The following is a 24,625-nucleotide window of genomic DNA, read 5'->3' on the forward strand; positions in this document are numbered from 1 at the left end:
ATCGGGTTTGCATTTATGGCTAGTAAATTTTCTCAATTGATTGAAAAGTTATTTCTGAACTCAGAAATAACTCAGAAATAACTGTTCATTTCCATCCAACTGAAAGTTCTAACACTGTCTCTCAACAGACGGACTGAATGAATGCGTGGATCCCCGCCAGCTCTGCTTCTCAGTTGATTTATGCTGGTCTCTATCAAAACATGAGTGCTGAGAGCTTTTGGGCTTGTCTTCGCCAGCACCTGCAGGCGGCTTTCTGCCTCTTTAAGTCTTTGAGCAGTTAAATGTTTAAGCATTTTAGTCATGAACACATCAAAGCTGGTAATGAAGGGCTTCTCGCTCTCCAAACAGCCTTCAGTCGCATGGTAATCAAAATCCTGCAAGAGTGCTGAGCGGCAGAGATTAACACACTGCCTCACATTCCTTACAGCTGGCTTCACCTCAGACTTTACCTTGCTAAACACAATCTGCACAGCTCTGTGGTTCTCTTTCAGTGTTCTGTTCTAAACCCTAGAGTGACCTATGTGGACACCATTTTTAGGCATCGTAGGTGCACACCAGAAATGTATTCCAACAGTAGTTTACCTTATACCTTGTCTTGACTAATAAGAAAAGGCCAGAATGAATTGAATTGGATGTTGGCAAGATTGTTTAGGACTTGTGATCCACCAATAGCAACCATCCAAACAATTGGAATCACATAACAGCTTTTTGAACACCTTAGTATGGTAATGATTACTCACATAGGGTCCTAAAGTTTTCTGAAACAAGCACCACTTAGGAATAAAATGGGAAAAATAAAGCATCGATCACATTTACATGAGCTGTGCCTTTAAAAGGGTTAAGGCTATGTCCAACAATAATTAATGTTTTTGCATTACTGTAAGTGGTTTAGGTTTGGGGTAGGTGTAGATGTTAGGTAGAACATTTAATCTATTGTTAGTTTCTGGCCGTATCTCTATAGCCACGACCCCATAGGCTGATTCTGATGAAATGTTACTGTACGTGTGAGTCAAATCGCAGTGTCAAGCAACTGTTCAGGAAACAGAAATGAGAAATTTCTGAATGATTTAAACCTTCAAACACTTATTTCAGACTGATGCTGCTGTTTTTCTGCTGTGCATTGTCTCTGATGGGAGGGGCACCAAATTCTGCTCAAATAACGAAACTGATCTGTATTTCTCTGAATCATTATAGCTAACAGCACATATAACAGTTCCTCCTGTCCAATTCATCTTACAATCACTCATCACCACCAAACCATATCATAAAATCCATACATTCAAGTCCACCCACACAGACCCTCATTTGGTTTCACTTTTTGATTGCAACGAATAGGAGTGGCACAGACACACCCAAACGATGAGACGCTTCAAGCCACAGCTCGCAGGTCCTTTTATCTCAAGTGTGTGTGTTCCTCTTCACCACATCACACATATTCATTGAATCCAGACATGGCCAGATTGGATCCTACCAAAGCTGATGCCCCAGGCTGCCAAAGAACGACCAAATATCAGCAAATTCCTGGAGCTCATATATATTTATATGTATATGTACAGTTAGAAAACTATACAACTATTCAAAAATGAAAATGAAAGAATTTGTGAGTTTCACTCCTCCTTGCCAAGAAAATAATTCAGATACTTTCATTGAAAAGCAGGTACAAACTCACATGAGCAAACAGCACCAGGGACGAAGATATATTCTCATAAGAGGTGGGATTTTATTTTTAAGAGTAATTGTTATTGTATTGTTTTTGTAATGGATGTCAGACTAGCTGTGAACTGGGATTCTTTTCCTATAATATTCAGAATTTGACTTTTCATCTTATAGTTTTGATGCCTATGAACAAGAATTTTTACAAATGTGCTTTTTGAGGTTTTTTTCAACATTCCTCCCTTTCTGAATTACAGATCATTGAGACATGCTGCTACAAACTATTGGTGGAATTAAATTTTTTAAATGTCTATAGGCCTATACTCTGGTATATAATATTAACTTCTTTATTGCTGCTTATTTGTTCAGAGAAACAACAACAACATGGACCCAATTGGTAAGATTCAACTGTGGAGAGAACGAATTGAGAAAGATTTTGAAAGAATCGCTGAAATACAAGAGCACAGCTATAAGCCGGGAGATCTGCTGCTTAGAGAAACAGATTATGGGGCTTATCATGCTGGCGTTTATTGTGGGAATAATGAAGTCATCGACTTTACAGGTGATTGAACAAATACAGGATTACTTACAGTAAATTTACCACTATAATAAGTGTATGACTATTTAATAATAACTGACAGAGTGTTTGTTTGTTTGTTTGTTTTTTTAACTTCAGGTTCTGAAAGGAAAATGCAAAGTTACTTAAAATCAAGTGTACACGAATTTGGCACTGTTTCGAAAAAAAGCCTGAAGCACTTTAAGTCTAAAAAGAATGTTGAAGTGTATCGCCTCAGAGCACAGGAAAAAATCACCCAAAGTTTTCCTAAAAATGTGCAGGAAGCAATGGAAAAGTTAGTTAAGTATCATGTACTGAATTTCAACTGCCTTCACTTTGCCCTTTGTGTTCTGGGGGTAAGTAAAATTAAAATTTTCAAAGAAAAAAAAGCCAAATATTCTTTTGCTTATACAATATTATTGTATTTTTGCTTTCTGTTCTGCAGCTATTAGACTGGCAGGGTGAAAGGTAAGTTCCAACCTTTAAAAAAATACCTAAATACAAATGCATTAATAGACCTATTATAAAATGTTGAAAATATGTGTTCTATTTTTCATTTCTAATATCAGATTTTCAGCTACGAGTGGTAAGAATATATAATTATTTTCTAAAAATCATACATCTCACACAATCATAAACTAGAGCTTACTTGCAACTATTTATTTTTATGTAAAGGGTTCACGCTTTGAATAGACACCATTCATTTACGTATCTGGAAAGATCTTTCAAATGTTTTGAGTAAATTCAGTTTGCCAGGGTTTACTGTTTTTATAGTTTATGTAATCATTAAAACAAACACAATGATTGAGTATATAAAATGTATAAATTCTAATTTAAATTCTTATTATTCAATAGGAACTAATTGTCCTGCTCCAGTTGGTTATGAAGCTATCAACATGGGTGACATTAATGAAGAATATCAAGTTTAGTATCAAAACCAGACAGCAAAATTGGCAAATTTTAAAATGTCATAATTGTTATTCAATATGAATTTTCCTGTAGGCTATACAATATTGTGTTTTTTGGGGTTATGTATAAAATAATTATTTCCATATATGTAACACAACACTATTAACTCTTTTCCAAAAACATTTTATGCAAAACTCAAATGATAAAATATAAGCCTATACATGAAGGCTTGGACAATACTGAAACTACAGAAGGATCAGATGACTTCTTTTAAATAAAAGCACAGTCAGGTAAAGGTGAGACCATTTTGTCTATTCAAAAGTTATCTGTAAGTAAATAAGCAGTATGTGTGGGAGTCTATGAATAAAAAACACTACTACAGTGTCTGCTCTAAAAACAAAATTTACTAAATAATGACCTGCTAACTGTTGATACTTTTCTAGTACTATAAACACAATGGTTGTTATGCTAATGCTAAAGCTTATACTTTCAATTTCCTACTTTTTGAACAGATAAACTGGTTCTTTCTTTTAAAAGAACTTGACTTGGCAGTTATGTCAATGTCTCATTGTCGGTTTAGTTCTGAACCTGCTGCACTACAAAATATTGCATCGCATTATTTTCATTTATCTTTATGTATCAGTACTTAGCAATGTTAGCCTAGCCAATAGTTGTTAATGAATGTTACTTGTTATAAGATTTGTCTACTATAGCTGTTTTATTAAAGTTTTGCTTTAACACATGGGCTCTTGGTTTGTTCCTTTATTTCAAAATATTATTACGACAGGATCTTTTTGCATGCAAACCTTGAAAAATTTTTTTTATTAGAGACATGCTAATATTTCTTCTGTATTTCTTATCTCTGATAAGAATGAGACCAAAATTTGCTGAACTAATGAAACTGATCGGGTTTCTCTGAGTCATTTTTGTTAACAGCACAGATGTCAGCACCTCCTGTCTAAGCCATCATGCAATCACTCATCACCACCAGATCTGATCATAAAACACATACATTCATACGCAAGTCCACCCACACACAGACCCTCATTTGGTTTCACTTTTTTGTTTTCAACCAGGAATAAGTGGCTCGTCCACAGACACACCTGATGAGATGCTTCAAGCCACAGCTCGCAGGTCCTTTTATCTCAAGTGTGTGTGTTTTTTATCTCCTCTTCTCTTCACTGCATCAGTGATATTCATTGAAGCCAGACACGGTCAAATTGGATCCTATAAGACCTGGTGCCCCAGGCTGCCAAAGGAAGACCAAATACCAGCAGATTCCTGGAGCTCACATCATTGGCAGGAGATACGTTAACCCTTCGCAGACATCTGACTATTTTTGTTTTGTAGTGAGGCCTCTTTGCTTTCAGGTTCATGTACAGTCTGTAGGCCCCAAAGGGAAAGTGTTTCATTTCCAGGTTTGTATAATTCCCGAATGTTTCCAGGAGGCAGAATCAGGGAAAATGGGAGCAGAATTCCACAAATGTACCGGATGGACCGTGCACACCGGGAGTTTTTAACCCTTTCGGGCGGTGCGGTTAAGAAAAGCATGGATTTCCATTCTTTGCAGGACTGCCTGGTTATTTCCGCAGTTCTCCTCATGGGAATTGTGCGGAGAATTTCCATTCTTTTGTTTTGGCTGGAATTTCAAAGCACAAACATGTGGTAGTCATTCCAGCACGGGCTCGGAAGTTCACTATCCTAATAACGGGCAGTTAAGACAAACAAACCCCTAGAGTAATGAAAGAAACCAGCCGTCCACTTAAACCGGGGCCAATATTCATTTCCCAGTCAGGACGGAGAATTATTGGCGCTGACAGCCATCAGTGGTGAGTCAGAACAGGAATATGAAAGATAAATATATGATTTTAAAAACCAATATATTTATAAAAAATATATTCCCTTTGAAGAAGAAAAACATGGCAAAATGCCCCCCAAAATAAAAGTATCTAACATTGTTTACATCGTTGTCACGATACATTATGTACAGTAGGCACATGTTTTATTCTGTGAGTGGAAGTCTATCATCATGAAAATAGTAAGCAGTGCTTTAAGTGGGCCGGTACGCACCAGTACTCAGTACCGGCACTTCCAAATATAGCTTTTGAGCATACCGCCACCTCTCTGTGCACCCAGAACGTGCTTTTAGCGTACTGGTACGTTCATTTGGACATCTGCTTTAATAGAGGTTTTAATCCTTTGCCTGCGCCGCTGCTTTTCAAAACGCTCTTCACAATGCACGCTTCCTAATTCTTCCTAGTTCGGAGAATGGAGCGTGAATCATTTGAACCAGTTCGGGAGAGTTCGGAGCGGGTTCGCGAATCATTTGAGTCAGTTTGGGAGTTCGGAGCGGGATCGCGAATCATTTGAGTCAGTTCGGGAGTCCGGAGCGGGATCGCGAATCATTTGAGTCAGTTCGGGAGTTCGGAGTGTGTTCGCGAATTATTTGAGTCATTTCGGGAGTTCGGAGCGGGTTCGCGAATCATTTGAGTCAGTTTGGGAGTTCTCATTTGAGTCAGTTTGGGAGTTCGGAGCGGGATCGCGAATCATTTGAGTCAGTTTGGGAGTTCGGAGCGGGTTCGCGAATCATTGAGTCAATTTGGGGATCGCAAATCATTTGAATCAGTTCGGGAGTTCGGAGCGGCTTCGCGGATCATTTGAATCAATTCGAGAGTTCGTAGCGGGTTCGCGAATCATTTGAGTCAGTTTGAATGCAGTAGCTCTTTCTAAGGGTATTTTTTTTCAAAATCTTTTTGCACATTTTATTTATGTTCAGTAGTTCTTTCTAGCTCAAGCAAATCCACAAACTAATAAAAGGATTTATTATTAAGGTCGCCTGTTGACTGCTGTATATAAAACCCCTTCAATATAGTTGTTGTTACCTCAGGGGATGAGGGGAGTCATAAAAAAAGAAAAAGAAAAAAGAAAATATATATATATATTTTTGGCTATAATAGAGTACCGGCACCTCTTTTGGGCCACTTTAATTTACATGTTTTAAAAGAATTCTGTCGGGGAAAAAGGTGAATTTCTAAACCATTAGTGTTCAAGCAAAATAATGACTTTCCATAGCGACCTGCTCGCCTGCTATTACTTTTTTCAATACTTCTCTTTTATCAACAAAATGTATTATAATAAAACATATTTTGTCAATGAAAAACACCCGTCCTCTATCTTCCCGTTTGTGAGCATGTGCATAGTTACTCAAGCACAATGTTTTACCACAGCATGGTAAATAACCGCATCAAATGTCTTTGTTTTGTTGGCAGTCGAGCTCAAGTGTTCCTGAGTCTTTAGCTCCGCCCACGACACGCCTCCAGGAGCTTGCTGTTGTAGGAGAGAATCGTAAAGCTGTATCTTTTTTTTTTATAAATATGATCAAACTTTTTTTTGGAGATATGAAGGATGCAGTACTACTCTATAGGTAGTGAAGATTGACACGAGATTGGGTGAAACTGTGTGGGTTATGCTCCCTTTAACAAGAATGCTTTTGTGAGAGGATATACATGTAGAGACATCAGTGGCGTCAATCCAACTACAGGAGGCCAAAGACAGTGAGTCAATTGATATGCTTGCATGCAAAAACTGATTGCTCTGGGATGTTTTGAAGCCCGTCATTAACGGCTGTATGCCATGATCATGCTTCCAGATGGAGAGATTTGGCATGGAGATCAGCTCTAAAGAGAGAAAGACATCTTTCTCACACCATTCTCTGAAGATCCACAAGCTAACATAGCCTACATACAAACATCTCTTAGTTCTGACAATGCTGTCCAAACCCTAAAGTCTTTCTCTCTCTACAGTGGTCTCCAACTCCACCATTAAAATTCCTCGAGCCGCTTCGGAGCAGTTGCTCTTCCACAGTGACCACGAGTGGCCCCACTTTCTCTAGCTGTGACGTCAAGGGAAGTGGGACAGAGGAATTCTGGGTAAAGGGAGAGGTGCCTGAACCACTGTGGTATTTATACGCTCACACGTCCAGCTCTTGTCTTGCACATAAGATGAGGTCCACAAAACACAGGCCTGTGTGTTTCAGTTGGAAGAGTGGAGTTTGGATTTTGAAGAGGGAGTTCTGATCCAACTGTGATCTGTTTTGGAGCGTCTAAACACAAAGTTTGACATGTTCTTGCAATCTGATGTGCTCTTGGCAGACGCCACAGGGACACACCACAGAGTTTCTGAATTACACTAGCCTTCTGTCTTTGTTTTGACGTTAAGGAAATAGTTCAGCCAAAAAATGAAAATCGTGAAATCATTTACTCACCCTCATGTTGTTCCAAAGTTGTGTCTTTGTTTCATTCGTGGAGCACCAAAGGAGATTTGAAGAATATTTACAGTTCTTTTCCATAAGAATGTCAACTCCAAGGAGTGCCATAAAAAAATCTTTAAATACTATATACTCAAAAGTGTTTTGTGGATGATTTTATTCAGCAAGGATGCATTAAATACATCAAAAGTGACAGTAAGACATCTATGAACTTTCTAATCATCAAAACATCCTGAACATACAAACATATAGCACTCCCCACAAAAAAAAAAGATATATATGTTCAGATAGAAAACAGTTACTATAACCTGTAATAATATTTCACAATATTACTGTATTTCTAATCAAATAAATGAACATAAGACTCTTTTTTAAAAAGTTTTTTAAATCAAAAACATATAAAATCTTAACTTTATGATATGCAATGCATATGTGAATTTTAAGTTATCATTTACTGAAAACCATGCCTGTATCTCTCAGTCTCTCTTCTATGTATTCAAATGTATGCATGAACATGAGTTGCAGATGTTTTGCAATGATGTCAAATGCTGTTGGTAATCTTGGTCTCGATGCAAATTAGATTTGATTTATGGTGGATAATGACTTAAATTTCATTATTTTACTCACAAAGCTGGTGTAAAGCTTCAGACATCTCAAAACAAAAGGAAATGGAGTAGTTTCATGGTAGTTTTTTTTAGCTTGGCATCACCTGATCACTGTATTTTACAAAAGCACTGTCGACATTTTTTGTGATATATATATATATATATATATATATATATATATATATATATATATATATATATATATATATATATATATATAAATCTAAATATCTAAACATGATATATTTATCTAAAAAGCAAAATTGAAAGAAATTAGAGATAACTGACATGTTTTTAACTTACTCCACTTGCAGATTATTCTATTTAATTGAAGCATGAAAAATTTTCTTGGTCAAATCCTTTTTAAAATGCTGATGCTGTTTTCAAATTTCCTTCAGTATGAAATAATGTAAGCCTGATGATGCATGTATTTTTTTGCTTCCTGTTGGAGTAACATCTGTGAAACCACTTTTCTGCCTGTTAGTTCGATAGCATGTACAGTGATTAATGTTGCATGTCCGTTTGTGCATGTGTAACAATTCATTGACCTCCTGACCTCACCTATCTTTTCTAATAGACATGGTTATCACATTGCAACAGAGACTGTAGACCGTCTGATTCCAACCCAGATGCATGACCAGAACAGCTGATAGAAGGTGGAACTCTTCATCCGTGGAAGGAAATGGACCATAAATCTGGGTGGCGGGTAAACTGCTCAACACCTGTTTACTCAGGTGGGTTCTTTATCACATGAGGCGTCAAACCTCCCAACTTCACCACACAACACCATGGGAAAAGACAGATATCAGCCAGAAAACAACACAATGAGTGAACCAAGTTGGAGACAGGAAGGACACAATCCCCACCCCAAAACCCTAAAACACACCAGATATGGGGCGAGATAGATTTCAACAACACAAAGAGGTAGAAATGTTGGCAGCCCTGAGCAAACAGTTAAAGTCTCTTCTTATCTGTGCTTCACCGTCCAGACTGTGAATGTCAGTCAGCAGCTTTAAAATCAAATCAATGCCTGGAGCCAAGCTAGTGAACGGCAGCCTCAGCCACACACTCATGGACACGCTTTCATTCGTCAGCTGCCGAATCCTCATGTACATCCTTTGATACAGTCTGTCTCTCCATCGTTCATTTTGCTTTAACTTTTGAGGCTTGCCAAGAATGTGCCGTTCTAAAAGATAAATGTTTCTTACACTGTGGCTGCGTCCCAATTTGCATACTACTACTATGTGAGTGGTATACTTTCTGCAGCCTTTTGGAGGATGTATTATTGTGTAGTGTGTGTTCGCATGTTTTAGCAACTAAAAAAAATATTTTATAGTTAAAAAGGGAACTGACACAGTTATAAAGGATCTATAAAGCATAAAACTTTCACCAAAAGATGCACTGATACTGAACTTTTCCATCAGTTTTTTGACATCACAGATCAGACTTGTTCGGTTTAAAGCTTCATTGATTTTTGAGTTGAATGTCCTTATCAAAATACATGCAGATTTCCCCCGTGTCAACTATGAATTCTCCTCATTTGATAGACTTGGGACTTATTTTTAAAATGCCTATGGGGGAGGGTTTGCTGGTTTCCCGAATGTGAATCATTTGAAGTATCTGAGGTTCTTGGACTGAATCTAGTCTGGTTTAGGCATCGCTGGTTGGCTCAGGCCTTTCAGTGTCTAATGGCTCACAGATGGGCTCTGCTGGACCCCATTGGGCCACTCAAACTGGGTCACCATATAACACATTAGCTTCTTGATCTCATTGTGTAATTTACTCAGACTGGTGAACAAAGACTATTATGTCCAAATACAGAAGGAATTTGTGCAGAACATTGTATTGGATGGCTTTATTCTCAAAATAATTTTGGTTATGCCTGGAATGTAATACCAGCCTAGCTTGCTATTACTTTTTAAAATAATAGTATGTGATACAATATGTATTGTAGTGATGAACATTTCAAAACAAGTTCATCTGATCTCATTTTAATTCTGCAAATTGCATCCAGATTAAAATTTTTAATCCAATTGTAGACGTGAACCTTACTCTGTCAGATCAATTATTTTTCTTTAAGAATAGAAGACTAAAAGCCACAGCTGATATTGTGGTTAATACATTTCTGTTTTTATTGCCTGAATTTATGTGTTATGTGTTTATTTTGCATTGCATTTTAAAATATGTTTGTAATTACATACTGCTACAATTTTTACTTCTGCACATAATGATATGGAAGAAATAATAATCATAATATATATAGAATATGTACAGAATTTTGTTTCTCGCAATGCGATGCACTTTTTTTTGTGTCATGGATGAACCAAAATTTGTAACACTTTTGCTTTTTAATGTCTTATAATTTAATTAGACTGTAAAATGTTAATTTAAAATGAAAATAGCCAGAAATTATTTCATGATAAATAAAAACATGAAGACTAATGTGACCTCATATTAGTGGGGTCTTGTGATGTTGCTTGTTACCATTCGAAACCATATAGATTTTGGGATAATTCGTACTCTTTTACTTATGATTATTATTATAATTATTATTTTTTTTTTTTACATAGTATTTGGATGAATGAGATTGACTATATATATACTTATATTATAGACTTATAGTCAGGTGCGACTTATTTATCAAAATTAATTTGACATGAACCAAGAGAAATGAACCAAGAGAAAACATTACCGTCTCCAGCCACGAGAGGGCGCTCTATGCTGCTCAATGCTCCTGTAATTTACACAGAGCAGCATAGAGCGCCCTCTCGCGGCTGGAGACGGTAATGTTTTCTCTTGTTTCTAAATAAATGCAACTTATAGTCCAGTGCACCTTATATAAGTTTTTTTTCCTCATCATGACATATTTTTTGACTGATGGGACTTATACTCAGGTATGACTTATAGTCCGAGATTTACGGTATATATATTTGAACTTCTGAATACAATGTTTCCTACACAATCTGACAAATTTATCTGGGTATTATAGGCCTACATTCAGAAAATTTGATTTGATCCTGGCATTTCAAGATTTGTCAATGTCAAGATCTTGTCGTGTAATGCAAAAATTAAAATGTAAAATAATGAAAAGTTTTTCTGAAATTATATCTCGTCATATATTAAAATGTGGTTTGATTTGGCACAATGCAATTCATTTACACATTGTTGCCTACATTAAAGCTGCAGTCGGTAACTTCTGATGCTCTAGCGGTTAATAAACAGAACTGCTGTTTATTAAAAAAAAGTTACAGAACGCAGCTCTAATTGGTTGTTTCTCTTACCGCTCCCTTTTGTGTTCAAAGTATACAAAATGTATATAATAAGCGAGTACACCATGAATCCATTTTCCAAACCGTGTTTTTAGCCTGTCCTGAATCACCAGGGTACACCTATAATAAGTGTTTATATTCGGACTATTTTAGATTGCTTCAGGGGTACCGCGGCGGAGTAACCCAGTACCTTTGTGATTCTACATTGACATAAACAGAGAGAAGTAGCTCCGGCTACGATGTTCTTCCGCAACACGCAAGCAGTTCTGTTTATTAACCGCTAGAACGTCACAATTTACCGACTGCAGCTTTAAGCTATCTATAGACATTTTCTTGAATAATCATATCATCCAAAGGGAAAAGTCACCCAGAATAAAATGTGAATAACCACACGTATATTCTGTATTTCAAATCAGTCTTTCACCCTGGACTATCTTTCCAAGCGGAGATTTTGGAGCAGGCTAATAACTTGGAGAAGCTAAAAGTTTTCATCTATGTAAACACCACAGAGTTCATCGTCTGGTTGCGACTTGACATGCGACTGTAGTCGAGAGACATATTGGCTGTCAGGTGACACTTTATCCTCGTAAAGTACGAGATACAGCAGACATTATTCGTGGTGTGTAGCGGTTTAAATGGCAAAGATGTTTTAAAGCTACCATTAGCATCATTAATGGACGGTCATAAATTGTGTTTGTAATGTCACGCTAAGATCAAACAATCCCTCAGCGGGTATAAAACAAATGGGTGCCGTTGATTCGCAATAACAATCTGAAATCACTAGAGCTTTTATTGCTTGTAAATCTGTGATTTGAAGTGAACTGACTGCGCTTACAGACGGCTCCTGTTTCACTAATGAGACGAGACTCCATCTCTATTATGGACCAAAGATTTGTCTGTGTTTGGCTGTGTGTGGAATGGAATAAACAAGTAGTTTATTGCTCATATGTTGCTATTTTTTTAGCTCTCTATATAGTGATTTATGTACAGTAAATATAAATTTTTTATTGATTTTTTTCTTAAATTCCTTAGAATAATTGAAAACGTTTAAATGAGATGTTAATGTATTGTAGCAAAACTATAAAAATGAATGTGGATAGCAGCTGCTCAGATCATTTTGTCTTTTGGAGAAGTGGATGAGAAGTGTTCGAGTTGATCTCTTGAACTTGGCTTTTGATTGCAGACTTACATTTTTGAGAACAGCTGAACCTATTATTTGATCCATATTTGGAAAAAATATGGTACAGGAAATAAAGAGTCAATTGGATGACCTATCCTTATAATCTCATTGATGGCCATGAGATAACAATTGAGATTTATTTGTAGTTTTTCTTTACTATGGGTGCCATTTACTGTATTCAATAGTGGATATTTCACACTGTAGTATGTTACATTGTCACATCATGACCTCATTATGTGAAGAACTTGATCTTGAAATGTCATATACACTACTTTTAAATATATTTTTTAGGCATATTTTATGAGGAAAAGAGCAGCTTGGACATTCTGTTTAACATCTTTTTATGTGTTTTACAGGAAAAAAAAGATGTTTGATGGACATACAGGTGAGTAAATGATGACAATTGTTTTGTCTGTTTTGTTTTATTAATTCGCCTATTACATTTATTTGTCATTTTGCAAGTGAATTGTTAATCTAGTTTTGTTTGAAAATGTATTTTTATAACATCTATTTTCCTTTCATTTTTCATTTTCTTTTTCAATTTTAGATTTACATCTCATGTCACTATTCTTCTTTTTTTTTTTTTTTTTTTTTTTTACTCCGATTCTATCCAACACCACAATGTTTTTGTAATGTTGGTGGTTTTGGAGTGTCATCTTTTTGTTGTTGTTGTTAATATTGTTATTGTAAATGTATTTTTTAAGTTTTTTTTGTATAGTAATACATAAAAAATGTTAAAATAAAATGCCTTTTTGGCAGTTCAGTCAAACAATGGGTCTACAAGGAAGTCTTGATGTGTTGATTCAGGTGTACTGTAAGTTGATTTGCATGCCGTTTTAAAATGCTGTAATGCATCACGTTCTGTTGAATCATCACCAGGTGTGTTTTATTCTCGTTTGCGTGTTTTTCCACAGGTGTTGCGGTGGAATTCCCATCTCCGTCTTCACTCTCATTTACGAGACCCCCATAAATCCAAGCGTGTTTATCATTTCCATGCAATCAGGAGACACATTTATGAACAGGTAAGAACAGGGCAGAAACTCCGCACAGGTGTACAGTCAGAAAGAGGGCAAAGGGTCGAGAGAGGAAATGCAGAATCAGGACCACATGTAGACGCAGTCATCATGGCGGATCAAAGCCCACCAAACTCACAGTCGAGATCAAAGGGGGCCGGGTTACGCTCGCGTGAGCCCTTCAGGGGCTGAGGTGGACTGGACTGCATTAGACATCTGAGTCGAGAGGCTCCAAAACTAACAAGAAAGCAAAATAGAGGAACGGGGCGTTTCAGTTAGACAGCGGTACCACCATAAGACCTTAGTTAGACTATACTCCATATTTAAAGAAATAGTTCACCCATAAATGGAAAAAAGTAATCATTTACACACTCCTATGTTGTTCCAACCCAGCGTGCCTGAATTAAAAACACAAGGAAATGTTCAGGCAGAATATATGAGCTGTACTTTGCCAAACAACTCAAATTTGCAGTGGTTTATACTACTACTAGTTCCAAAGGGGACAAAAAAAGCACTATAAAAGTGTCACAAAAGTAGTCCAAATGTCTCATGTGCTATATTCAAAGTCATCTGAAGCCATTTGATGGATTTGTTGGATGAACTGCCAACTGAGGAACTTGTTCATTGATAAACTAGCTACTACTTTGCTGTAACTCATATGTCAGTTGAAATGGCTTTAAATTGAAAGGCTCAATTTTTATTTAAATACAAATGTAATTCATTTTTAGTGAATAAAGCTAAAGTTTTGGCCTGTTTGTACTTTTATGATACACAGGTCTCTTTTAGAACTTGGAAATATAAATCACTATCATAAAGAGCACAGTGCAAGAATGTATTCTTAATGAATATATTTCTTCTTTTCCTGGTAAACATTTTAAAAACCAGTAAAAGAAGATACATTTACTTGAGATATGACGAGATATATGACAAGATAAGACTTGTTCGCTGTCAGATTATAATTTTAATACATACATACTTACTTTACTTTACTGACAGATTCACTTTTTATGCTTAAAACAAGTGGAAAAAACACTTGCATTAAGAGGTACTTCCTTTCTGAAAACAAGTCTTCGTATCTTGCTTCTCAAGAACATTTATCCTAACTGAAAACAAGGCAAAAAAAGAACATTAATTCAGTAATTAAAAAACAAGGTTTGAATAATAATAATAATACAGTTTGTTTAATTTGTCAATGTCATATTTTCACAACCCAGAGTTTGTGCATTGAACATTTGTGTAAAGACATATTTTGAATGTTTACAGGTTCCAAACAGTTTCCTCACACATTAAATGTGGCACCCTTTAACGAGCATCTATTAAACTCATGCAATATGTGCATGAATGAACAACAGGAGAAGTGTGTTTTTGGGATTTATTACGACTTCACACCTCGCAAACCACAGATTCACACACAGGAATGTGCTCAGGTGTGCTGGAATTCAAGAATCAACACTTCACGTTCTAGAAATAACATCCGTGAACAAAAGAAAAACCCAACCACAGTAACCCGAGAGGTCTGTTATTGGAGACGCAAAGCTTCAACAAGTCAAAGCCGTTGAGTACATCAACAAAAACACCCTTTAAATATTTATTATTTTGAGCTCTCTTGTTTAAATGGTGGCCTAATCAAATTTAAAACCCCTATTTTCCCATCACAGAATGAAGGAGACAGCCGTAATTACCACGCTGTTTCTCTGTACACACCTCGTAAATGTTGCTTCACACTGCTGATTTTCCTCAGTCTCTTTTTGTTTGTATTATTTGTGGTTGGTCTTTTATAAGTGATGATTAGATTGTTTGGAATACTGAAGCAATATCTTAACGATATATGGAGGACTTTTTAATGCTGAATGTTTTAAATGAATTAAAACTTGCACTTTTGCCCTAAATCAGTTGAATACCAGGGGAAGGTTTAAACAGAACAGGCAGTATGCTGTAGTTTAGGACAAACCGAGGCTTTGTGTAGCCATTTTTTTTTTAAAGAAAGTGCCAGAAGCTGTAATGCAGTCCAGACGCTCTCTTTTTTTTCTTCTTCTCCTCTCTCTGTCCTGCGACGCTACTGACCAGCTTCAAACTTCTCCATTTCTAACAACAATAAATGGCTGCCACTCAGACGGTCCCGATCCTCCATTCCAGCCCACCCAAAATCTCAGACCTGGCTGTGAACTTGACCCTGACAGCGCGGCAGAGTCTTCCCCAGACCCACGCTGAGATTGAGGTTCTGATGTTTGACGTGGTTGTATAAGTGAGACCTCGCTCTCTAGAGAGAATGAGGTACAGATGGGTAACGTGTGAAGTGTGTTTATTCGTATGTGCGTGTGTTAGCGGCAACTTTTTTGCCATTTTATCACATGCACTGCTGGAAATTCAATTAGAAGCTATGTGATTTATATGGTTCTAGTTACTCATTTAAAGCATTAGTTAGTACAAACTCATCTTGATAATTAATAATCTTGATAATCAGCTTGATTACCAGCTGGCTGACCTGGTAGACCATTTTGGACTAGCAAAAAAACAGATAAAAATACATTTTCAAGGACTATAAACCATAATGATCATTGTAATGGGTATCATTTCAGACAAAGATGGTCTATGCCTGTGATATACTGTATGGTCATCATCTAGTCCAGATTGGCCAAGAAGGGCCAAGAACTGGTTTCCACTTAGTAGACCATCTTAGTCAAGTTGGTTAGAACTTTTAGACCACTTTGGACTAGCAATGGCATTGGACTAGTTTCAATCAAAAGGCAAAGCTGGTCTAGATGATTGATCAACTGGTCTAAAAGCTAATGGACTTGGTTTTCCTCATGAAGATTATGTGAGATAAGAAGACTTGGTGGAGCATCTTGGACTACATACCAACCAGCTTGACCAGCTAAAACCAGTATAGCCTGGATTTCTAAATCAGATCTCCTGGAAAACAGTGTGATGTTTGAAGGACAGAGTGTTTAGCCATTGTCTCCACTAAATGATGGAGAAGCAAAGAATGTTCAAATAAAACGAACTGATGTGTCGTACAAAGACATTTCGAAACACATTCGAGAGACAAGTTTGTTCTTACGCTTGTCAAACTGTACCTGTTCTCCAAAGAACTGTAGAAGAACTGGAATGCAGGGAAGCATTTCTCTCCCTCTTTCCTCTCTCCGAGACAGAGTTTGATCTAAAATTGGGTTTATTTAAGGGTCTGAGATCTTGGCCAAAACTTGCTCTGACATTAATTAGAAACAGCTCAGCTCAGGTGGGAGGAGGAAAAGAGGGGCTCGCGGTCTGTAAATAAGAGCCAGTCCGTTTTTATCATCTTTTGGAGAGCATTGGATTGACATTCCTCCCTGCTTGAGCCTGATGCTCCTGCCTGACATCATTAAGGAGGAATGCACGCCGTACGTTCTGTTTCAGTCCCTCCATTTCATGTTTTAATTCCCCTCTTTCCCGATTGCAGAGTATGAACACCCCCATTCATCAGGACCAAAGCCTGGCAAACACTCAAGAAAAGCTAAGGCTGTTTTTTGGCTCCGTGGTACCTGCAGACGCTGTAGCTGTCAAGATTTTCACTGACCTACTTTCTGCCTGTGGTGAATATGAGTTATTAGAGGCGCCCAGGGGGCTGAATTTTTCTCTGGACGTATGCAGAGCTCGCCTTTCCCCTCTCCTACTCAGCGCTGCCTTTGTCTCTGCAGAGAATGATATAAATCAGCCAACGGCTGTGAGGGAAGAATGAAGCTCTGTAGAGTCTCGGAGGGGGTGTTGAGCAGAGCTGCTGAATCCAGTGGTTTCAGTGTCTGTGGATTAATATCTTCCTGCTGATAGGGGAGCCATGCTTTATCTGAACGTCCAGATCCTTCTCAAGTCCAGTACAAATAGATGAGTCCTTCAAGAGCATATTTAGTGATGGTGCTGGACACAGATAAAGCATAGTGCTGGACAAACAAGGACTTTAAGGGGTAGTTCATCCTAAAACTAACAATCTGTCATTATTTATTCACTATATGTCATTCCAAATCCATCTTCCACAGAACACAAACAGAGACATTAGGCAGAATGTTCACCCTGCTCTTTTCCATTTAATTAAAGTGAATGGGGACCAAGACTGCTACTGTTTTTGTTTAGTCATATGACTCCAGTTTCTCTATCACTAAATCTCTAGACATGCTTAGACCTGAATCGTGATTCATTTAGAGTTCATGAAGTAAATATTGACCCACTGAGTGGTTAACAACTTTTCTGGGTGACTAGTAAACTTTAACTTATACACAAAGTAACAGATAAGCTCAACACTGATGAGTCTGTTCCACAAACTGAACTTGTATAAAAGTAGATGAGCTTTTCCGAGCTCCTGCAGTTCTTAAAAAAAAACACCTCAGAATTGCATAACCTGTTTACACTGGTGTTTACCTTCTCACTTATTGTCATTCCAGCATATGATACATCATGGGAACAGCCTCTAGAGATCGTAAGATCTGCGTGCACATGTACGTGCAATGACATAAACTTGCCCTGTGCAGCATTTTGTGAGGGAGGACAGACATTCACACAAAGGTGTTTGTCCTCATGTCTCAGCGGTTAGGCATTGGGGATTAGGATGCTTTTATTAGATTGTACAAAGGAGGCTTGGAGAGCGCCCGGACATGCCCAGGCACGCAGTGAGTGTTCACTACATGTTTTCAGCATGTAAACCTTAACTACATAAAAGGGGTCTTGTTCATTCTTACAGAGTGATTCACATGTTCTGGGACTTTACGACACAAGAGCGTTAGCAGCCTCTTAAAACATCTTAAGATGAACCCACATGTAGACCTGCAGCTGTGGACGGAGGAGGTTCGTTTCGAACAGGTGTGGATGCACTAGACACCGGAGGGCATGTTCCCATAGTGACCAGTCAAAATAATGATAGGATATGAGATGCGTGTACACTGGCAGAACAGAACACCAAATCACGTTACGCTTTACACATGCACGCACACTTGTTGATGATTTTTTTTGGCAAATGTTAACCTGCTACTAGTGACTGCTTCAACTTGTGCTTAGAAGTACACACTTAACCTTTCAAAATGAAAATACAGCAAAGCAGAAGTGTTAAGTAGTCATTATATTCACCTCAGAAAGTCTGAATTCCCAACTTACTACTCAGAAAACTATTGGAACCATTTGAATCCCAGAACTCCAGTTCCGCAGGTCTATGAGATCACATGAACATGGCAGCCTCCATTAAAATTCCTACTTGCATGATATGGGTAAAAAAAAAAACATTGGTTGGCACCAGTAGCCTAGAGGGCAAGTACGCCAATGCATAATGCTGTTGTGTTAGAGGCATCCTGAGTTCGAATCCTGGCTCGAAGACCTTTCCTGAATCTCCCCTCCTTCTCTCTCTCCCACTTCGCTTCTTGTCTGCTCTCCACTGTCATATCATAATAAAGGCAAAACACCAAAAAAAAAAAAAAAAAAAAGTTTCTAGCATTGCATATAGTTATTTATTCTCCACAAATTGAGGTGCATTCTTGACAGCAAAGCTAGCTGTAACAGTGCTACTTTTGTCTTCCAGGCACCAGAAAATAGAACAACTTTGGTCAGAGATATCAAGTAGGAATATCCTGTGTATGACATTAAATGGATTATTAGGGCAGCCGTTGCTCTGGAGTAGTCTGGGGTCTAGTGTCTTGCTCAAGGTACAGCTCTGATCAAACCAGAAACTTTGAGCTTTAGCTGCTAAACCATTCCATTGGGTATAGCAGGAAAGCATGGTTTAGATCGACTCTTCATTTTCAAAGAGATTTTCCTGTTTTGTAAGATTTGGAGTGACTGAATCATCCCTTAGACCCCAAATGACACTTCACCCAAGGCTCATCATGAAAATCTCCTGGACATCTGGTTCTTATGGCATGCAAAACCACCCGACTGTCACACCACTGTTATATGGGAGCCAGTCTCCTGAGGGCATTTGGGTTCATCTGCCCCGTTTCCAGTACAGCAGTGTCAGATGCATGTTGAAAGCAGTGGCATGCGGTTTCTGTGCTGTCCCAGCCGTAGCTTTGAAATACCAGCCCCACCGCAAGCTATTTTAGGGCCAGCCACAATCATGCTCACTCGCTGCCCAGATACTGTCATTCTCCTGGGGCATGTGTCTCAGCGTTGGTCCTCTGTGCATCCCTAAAATTGCAAAGTGGTGAGCCAGTGGCATCATGAGTGTCTGTCAGCAGACTTTGGCAAGGTGCGGTCTCTAAAGAGTCCACGTGATGAAGGCTCCGGAGGTTGAGGCATATCCTCATGGTGGTCCTCCAGGTGAAGATAGGACATATTCTTTTTATTCTGAAAGTCTTAAAGACTACTTCAGACAGTTCTCTGCAATACCTACCCTGTTATTGAGCTTAACTACTCATTTAGCAGATTATTTATACCCAAAATGACTGGCAGTACACTTATTACAGGGACAACCCTTCTGGAATGACCTGGGGTCAAGTGTTTGCCCAGGATGACTTATGGAGTGGCTCTTGTGCACTCAAACCAACGACTAGATTTTTGTAGAACTTCATAATAAGTTTGTTTTCTAATTACCTAGTTTATAGCAATGATCCAGTAAGGTAAATCTTGTGGCTAAACTATCTAAATCTTGGGTGTACCTTGTCTCCTGTCAAGGTAAGCTGTTGTTACTGTATGTGATCCATCCAAACTCTTCCTTCGCTCATTCTGTCGGTCACATTGGGCTGTCGAGATGAGCGCCATTGTGGCACCTCTGATGTTACGTAAGCTTCCAATCTCTTCATGCATCAGCTCTGAACAAAAGGCAGATCCTCTCCATGTTTTGGATTTTCCACCATCATCCTTTGACTGGCTGCAAGTCAAGCTTGAGGAGATTAAACAAGAAGGAAAACTGTTTATGAGGGTCGAAAACAGAGATACTGGATTCTGGTAAATATGACTTTTTATACACACATTTACAGGTGTCTTTAGAGCATCATTGCTTTGAGACTTCACTTGATATATCCAGAAAGTAGCCGATGTCAGTCCAGGAGATGAAGGAAAGGCACTGTAAGGGAGAGAGAGAGAGAGAGAGAGAGTGAGAGATGGTAATCATTACAGGACTTAAAATAGAATAATTAGAGGAGCTGTGTGTACTGTTCCTCTGCCTGCGCTGACCACAAGTACAACCATTTACTCTTGATGCTTTTCCGGTACCGGCCATTTAGCACTGTTTTCTGTTTGTTTGTTTCTTTGTCTATTTTTATGTTTGGAAGATGTTGAGACTGAATTAGGGAAATCCTTTTCAGAGTAGGAAAATATACCTAATATTGAACTCAATGTGTGGTTGTTGCAAGGGTGTTGTTATCAACAAGCAGTGTTGGGAAGGTTACCTTGTAAGTGTAATAGGTTACAGATTACAAGTTATCCTATTTAAAACGTTGTAAGTAGTGTAATCATTTCAGTTACTTTATTAATGTAATTAATTAATTTGATTACTTTTCAAATTAGGGATAAGCTCACAGCAGTACTCAACATTGGTTACTGTCAGACTTTCAGAATCCTTAATCACTTGAATTAAGATTATAATAATTGAATTTTAAAGCGCAGCCACCTCTAAATCAGACTTTAGCACCTCTTTTTACTTTGAGATCGTTCTGAGGTTAAATGCAGATTAAAAATCATAACAAGATATAGTTTAATAGCTATGATACTGTTTGTGAAATTAAATCCTTGCATAGCTATGACAGGAAACACTGGTTTCTTACATTGCTTTGGAAAATAAAATGGTAGTTGTTTATGTGTTTGCTAGGGTTACTAATGCAAAAAATGTATTCATACTCAAACATTCTTTAGCAAATATTGTTCATAAGTTTCTTAAAAAATTTTCTATTCATGCCCAAATCAGGACAGAGTGGATATTATTGAGTGCTAAACGCATGCAGTGTATACTGGATGCTAGAGCCTTGTGCAGAAACATACATCGAAGAAGTAATACTGGAGAACTCCAGTGCAGCATATTTTTTCACCCTTTTATATATGGTAGGCAAATCATAAGCCAGTTTGGCATTCAGATGCCATTGAACATGTTGTGTGCATGTATGTATACACAGAAAATGGTCTGTGTGTTTGTAGAACCCACATTTGGTTATCTTGGAGTCTGTTGTGCTTCAATATAATGTATTTGTGTGTGATTACAGTGGAGATCTGAAAGACGGGAATTAGGCACTTGAACCAACTGAGTGAAAGACAAATTTTTGTTGACGTCTTGATGAAAGCATCAAAGTAGTGGAACGGTTCTCATTTGAACAGTGCACTTCCTGAAGGTGGTACGTAAAATATACAGATTTTTCAACAACCAGACTGAAAAAAGCAATGCATCAATCAATATAAGAGGGGCCATTTTTCCTCTGGGACTCATTTCCTACAACAAGCCACAAAAAAGGATCTGAGCTTGATGCTCGCTAAATACTTCCATTTGATGATTCCTGACTGCTCATGAAATTGACATGCACTAATTAAAAAAAATGATTGACTGTTTCTTTTTTGTTTCCAGGTCATAAACCAAAGTCTGGAAACAAAGATGGTCGGAATTAAAAAAAAGAAAAAATCAAAAGGGATATTCTCTTCTGTTGCAGTAGTGTTTAATCGTTCCCAGAGTGCTTGTGTTTCACTGACATCTGTACTCTGAATGGTTTAAAGCATTAATTAACAATATCAATGTTTGATCTGAATTGCAGTAAAATGTATTCAAGATGCTGAATTACTTTTTTTTATTGTTAGCATTCATATTTTTAGCCCTAAATTCAGATTCCTTTGATTGTGAGGTTATTGATTAATTGATTTCAATTAAATGACCTAGCCAGAACTCTAACTAACCATAACCCTGACTAATCCTAACCCTAAGGCTAGTATTTACTGGAAAATCAGATGGTGTAACAGAGTTATGGAATTGAAAATCAGGATTTTCATCAGTGTTTTCTTCCATATAGTGGACTTCAGTGGGACCCAACGGGTGAAGGTCCAAAGTGCAGTTTCAGAGCAGCTTCAAAGGGTTCTACAGGAACCCAGCCAAGGAATATGTGTTTTATATAGAGAAACGATCAGTCATTTTCTTTTAAAAATGTATATACTTTTAACCACAAGTGCTTGTTTTGCACCCAGCTCAACTTCATGCATTATGTTATCACGTTGGAAAGGTAATGTGTGACTTAAGCAGAAATACTGACTCGGTGTATACAAAGTGAATGTGCAAAGAAAGTCAAACAGCCTTTACAAAAAAAGATGTTTTTCATCCTACCCTACCTTTTTTGCACAGCCGAAAAACTAACCACACGTGTCCTTTCCAACATGTTTGCATGAAGCGTGCATTGTGGTTAAAGTATAGACATTTTTCTTTTTTTAAGAACCCTTATTCCTCGACTGGGATCATGTAGACCCCTTCGAAGCTGCATTGAAACTGCAATATGCATCTTTCACCCACTGGCCACCATTAAAGTCCACTATATAAGGAAAAGTCCTGGAAAGTTTTCCTCAATTGCTTTTCAACTGAAGGAAGAAAGACATGAACATCTTTGATGACATAGGGGTGAGTAAATTATCAGCATATTTTTATTTTGTAAGTTAATTAATCCTGTAAGTAGCAAATCCTGGAAAATGAGAGTACTGGCTATTAAAAAAATGGACAAGGCCTTTGATATGTTGTTACCAGACAGTAGGAAGTATTGCTAGTTTTAGTCAAACATTGTTAGCATTTGTAGCAGGCCATGGCGAACCTTTTAGAGCTCCCAAAAGTGATGAAGTTTACAAATGGCATGCTTGGTGTTGTTTGTATTGTAGCCGTAGCAGAACTAAATACGATGCAATTTGCAGGAAACGTGCTGTAAATTCACCAACCCAATTAAACTGGACTGTATTACAAGCTGCTGGTGAAACCGAAGCCTTATTTTAATGCGCTCATTAATCAATGCCAAACCTACAGGGCTCACAGCAGCCCATGTAATTAACTCTTTAAACACAGGGAATAAAAATCAGGGCTGATTGCAGATACAAGTTATCCTTCCTGAGGGATGCAGACCATTAGCTTCCTAATGGGTCCTGCCACGCAGAGGCGTAAACCATCAGCGGAACTGGCTCTGATCCAAACCACAGGCCTCGTTACGCCGCGGGAAACGTAGAATCACATGTACACTCCTTTAGTGCAATTTTTTAAATACCCATCATCTGAAGATGATTGGCGTCTCCATGACCTCGGTTAATAAACTGAGGTTGTGGAATTCCAGTGGCATCCTGTTGGTGGAACACTAGGTCATAAGAGTCAAAAATGAGCTAGTTGGGTTGTTTTGAGAAGCGTTGCCATCTACAATTACGTTTTGGTACCAGGGAAAACTCATTTGGTGCTGGTTGTGCCAGCAGCAGTTGATGAGATGAACAGGCGCATATGTGGTTTAAGAGGGGTTTGTTGCACTGTGCAATGAAACATAATGTAGAATGACACGGCGAGGAGAGTCAGCGAGAGAGAAATGTTTAACCGTAAAATAGCCTGCGCCATTCATTTGAGTAATCAGTTGCGGGATGCGAGTTTAATAGCCTTTAATGGTCTGTTTCCTGATATCAACTCCACTCAACGGTCAAAGAGCTCAGCCATTTATGAGCTTAGAAAACACATTTTCTGAAAATAGCTTCATTCGTACCTCGCCCATGTTCCTTAATGAAATGGAAAAGTAAAAAAAAAGAAGTGGAACCTCTGAGGGAAACAGTTGTACTCTTCTTGTTCTCTAGCGTAAAGAGAAAACAAACTGCAGAACAAATTAACGCTAACCTTAATTTCTACTTTTACAGGAGTAGGTCTATAAAAGGAGCTCGGAGGAGACGCGGCTGCTTTTAGAAGCGAGTGGTTGCAATTTTAAACCTTTGGGTTGGTTTTGGCAGTGTTCTCGTTAAAACGACCTTTGTGTTTCTCATTATGCGGCTCATACGGATGAAGTTAGCAGCTCGAACTCTGTTAGCAGAATGCTAATCACACTGAATGCAGTCCAGGTGAGAGTAGAATTCACAACCAAGAGGTAAACACCAAACACATTTGGAGGCAGACCACGGAGGTCAAATGCTAAGCTCTTTTGTGCTAGATCTCTGTGAATGTAAAATGTTTAGAGGATCTCTGGTCAAGTGATCCATGCATGTGAGGCCATGACCTTTAATGCAGTTACTGCTGATAGAC

The 24,625-nt window shown here is 38.0% G+C and overlaps 2 long non-coding RNA genes across 2 annotated transcripts; both read left to right on the plus strand.

Moving 5' to 3' along the window:
• The first annotated feature begins 2,593 nt into the window (after positions 1 to 2,593).
• Positions 2,594 to 3,850, plus strand: LOC113043873 (uncharacterized). The gene is made up of 3 exons (XR_003275812.1): positions 2,594 to 2,677; positions 2,779 to 2,795; positions 3,065 to 3,850. It is a non-coding gene; the product is annotated as an uncharacterized LOC113043873 (long non-coding RNA).
• A 7,688-nt stretch (positions 3,851 to 11,538) lies between these two features.
• On the plus strand, positions 11,539 to 22,731 carry LOC113043175 (uncharacterized). Its single transcript, XR_003275689.1, has 5 exons — positions 11,539 to 11,829; positions 12,796 to 12,824; positions 13,354 to 13,461; positions 21,606 to 21,734; positions 21,962 to 22,731. It is a non-coding gene; the product is annotated as an uncharacterized LOC113043175 (long non-coding RNA).
• The last annotated feature ends 1,894 nt before the right edge of the window (positions 22,732 to 24,625 follow it).

The sequence above is a fragment of the Carassius auratus genome, chromosome 25, assembly GCF_003368295.1.
Source record: "Carassius auratus strain Wakin chromosome 25, ASM336829v1, whole genome shotgun sequence".
Lineage (NCBI taxonomy): Eukaryota > Metazoa > Chordata > Actinopteri > Cypriniformes > Cyprinidae > Carassius > Carassius auratus.